This window comes from Moschus berezovskii, chromosome 3 (genome assembly GCF_049115385.1).
Source record: "Moschus berezovskii isolate FMDL1 chromosome 3, NW_MosBer_1.0, whole genome shotgun sequence".
NCBI classification, from domain to species: Eukaryota; Metazoa; Chordata; class Mammalia; order Artiodactyla; family Moschidae; genus Moschus; species Moschus berezovskii.
Genome location: NC_142462.1, coordinates 48,149,358 through 48,152,840, shown reverse-complemented (window position 1 = coordinate 48,152,840; position 3,483 = coordinate 48,149,358).

Here is a 3,483-nt window from a genome sequence, read left to right as displayed (position 1 = left end):
GACAGAGGAGCCTGGTGGGCTACAGTCCATGGGGTTGCAAAGAGTCAGACACGACTTAGTGACTAAACAACAAAGGAATTGTCCCATAAGGTCAATATTTAAATGTTGAGAAAATTGAAATTTTGGAGTTTATGTAACTAACTGGCCCAATTTTATGAAGGAAGTAGAGAAGTCAAAATCTGGAACTCCAAAGTCCAAGTTTGTAAGCTGCCTCTCCTGAAGCGATCCAGTATTCCCCACCCAACACGGAGTCTTCCACTGTATAGAATATGATGAGGGAGGCCTGGGCCTTAGCACACATGTGCAGTTATAGAGATGAAATCATGCTGACAGAAGAAGCACTTGCCTGAATTATGCTCTGTGCATGGGATCTTTCATTCCATTTCATGTTTACTGGCCGCTGCTCCTTGTTGCAAGTCCTATTATTTTCTTAGGTTTGTTGCTTTCTAGCTTTCCTACCCATTCCCCCTATGGTTCCATCTTTCATCTCCATGCTAAGAGGGGGAAGTTTACTCTGGTTTAAAGTAAAGCCATCCAATCTTTCCTAGTGCAAATGAGAAAGATTTTTCCCTGCAGCTTCTCAGCAATCAGTAGGCGTGGCACAACATCTGTCAATTTAATTAAGTCCCAAGAGACTTTCTTAATTTTAGTTTGCAGTTTTTAAGGCTGGCTACAAGTACTTCAAATGGCTCTTAAATGGTTAAGATAGGCTCTCTTAAGCGACTGTGTGAATTTGTATTGAAAAAGTGAAACACCAATGCATTTTTTTTGGTGAATATGGTGCTAGAAGCAAACAACGTGTTTGCTGTTGAGGAAGGAAATCTTTTCTCTCTTTAAAAAAAAAAAAGCAGGGGGGGTGGCAGAAAAGAATTTCATTTCATTTCTTTTCTTTCAATTTATTTTTTAATTGGAGGAAAATTGCTTTATAATGTTGTTGGTTTCTGCTGCTCAACAATGTAAATCAGCCATAATTATACATATATCCCTTCTCTCCTGAGCCTTCCTCCCCTCTCCCATCCCACCCCTCTAAATCACCACAGAGTGACAGGCTTGGCTCCCTGTATATATAGTGACTTCTCACTAGCCATCTGTTTTACGCATGATAGTGGATATATGTTGATGCTTTTTTTCTCCATTCATACCACTGTCTCCTTCCCCCACTGTGTCTGACATAAAAGAATTTCATTTCACTTCTTAATGTATCACATGAGCTTTGTAGAAGTAAAACCAGATGGAAAGAAATAGATGTTTTAGGCAAAAATGCATAAATCAGGAAGAAATTTGGGGGAAAAACTACTTTGTGATTTCATTTTCACCTTTGCTATTACACATATACCTGCTTATCTAGATCAGAAGACTGTTGTGCCTTTGTCATTAGCTTCTTATAAACATGTTATTACTGGGATAAAAATCAGGAGGAAAAGTCACCCTTTGACTTCCTGCCTTTCAGTCAGGAATATAGGCAGAGCTTCCGCTACTGTTCCTGTCTCTGTGATAGCCTTCATCCTAATGACCCAGAGGTAACTTCCTGATAATAAGTTTTTCCAGCAAGAATAAATCAATTTTAATGTCTCCTGCAGAGTTTCTATGGAAATTGAGGCTACTTATAATGATGTTTCTTGAGATAGTACTTTAAAATGGTTACTTATGGGTTTATGCTTTAATGATGCTAAGTAATTTATCAGGACATAGAACTTACATTTATAATTTATAACACTTCCAGAAATTCACCCTGCTCCATAATAAAGTAAGGATTCTTTTTTTCTTGCTTTTACTATCTCTAGGCCATAAATCTTAAATGAAAGTAGCTTACGCAGCATATCTAACTTGGGAATAACTGACAGTCAAGTTATCTATTGACAATGACCAAACATTTAGTGTGAATTAAGATATTTGAGAACTAACTTAGGAATGCATTACAAGCATACTGAGCAACTGGAATTTTCTAACTTTCAAGTGCTCATCTCTCAATGATAACATTTATTTATGAGACTAAATATATTCTTATACACTTAGTAACTCACTCATTTTTTGATGAATCCATATCTCTTCTATTTAGCCAATTTCCACATCTGTAATAAACATTTCCTATTTTGGTCAGTTTATCATATGTTATGACCTTTAATTCTTTTCTTATGACTCAGTGTCTTAGGACATAACACAAATTTAAATGTATGATATGTGTGGATATGGAGTGTGAGGATAGATAAGTATTGGTTTTACTCGGGTGAAATTTGGGTTCAAGTCTTAATAGATATCTCTTGGATATAAAAAATGATCTGGTAGGGAATGATCCTAATAATCAGAATTCTTTCAAACATCTGGAACATTGTCAATAATTTATGGGGAATTTTAATTTTTTTTTCCAAAATTTTCACTAGTTTATCATGTTGAAAACACAGTGCTTTATGTTTGCTTTTGTTGTTGTCTATTTATTTTATTTTTCTTCACTAATTTTTAGGAAGCCAATTCTACTCACCAAATACATGTACTAGATGGGTATCTCTCTTAAGTCAATTAAAGTATGCCAGATACTAGGTGCTATGGACGGAATGTGTCCTCCCCAAATTCAGTATGTTGAAGCATTAATTCCCACTGTGATGGTATTTAGCAATGGGACCTTGGAGAGGTAATTAGATTTAGAAGAGGTCATCTGGGCAGAGCCCCGAGATGGGATTAATACACTTATAAGAAGATAGAGGAACGAGAGCTTGTTTCTCTGCAAGAAGGGAGCTTCTATAAACAGGAACAGAGTCCTCACCAGGAGCCCAACCATGCTGATCTTGACTTCCAGCCTCCAGAACCGTGAGAAGTAACTGTTGTTTTAACCACTCAGTTTATGGTATTTTTTATAGAATTATCAAAGATATTAGAGTTTATCATCTGAATGTTCTTTTTTTGAGTTGTTTATGTTGTATGCACAGATGAGTAACGTGTGCACTAGGCCCACGTGGAGCTTACAATCTGAGCAGAAATCACAATACATACACCAGCTGCTGTGATATAAGCTGAAAATTAAGACAGTATGAGAGTCACATACCATCTGCCATGTAAAGAAGAAAAGAAAAAGAAATAATATTTCCATCTTGAGGAGTTGTTTTATCATTGAGGAACAAGCTAGATTTCTTTAACAAATTTTCAATATTTATTATCTAAATTTCAAAAATATGGAATTGAGAAAGAATAGCTTAATAAAATCTATATACCCAATCCCGTAGATTCAGCTATTATTAACATTTTTCCATATTTGCTTTTAAAAATTAGATTTTGATGTTGGCAAGGCAAGATAGACATTTCATTTAAAAGAAAGAATAAAGGAAGGCACTGGAGCGAAGGCATTCAGAGACGGCTTAGGACAGGCATAAGAGCATAGGAGACAAAAGAGAAACCAAGACTGTCGTATAACATGTCTGGATCATGAACATCAAGCTCAAGAACACGTCTATGTAGAGGGATGATGGGGCTAGAAGGACACTTCTCTGT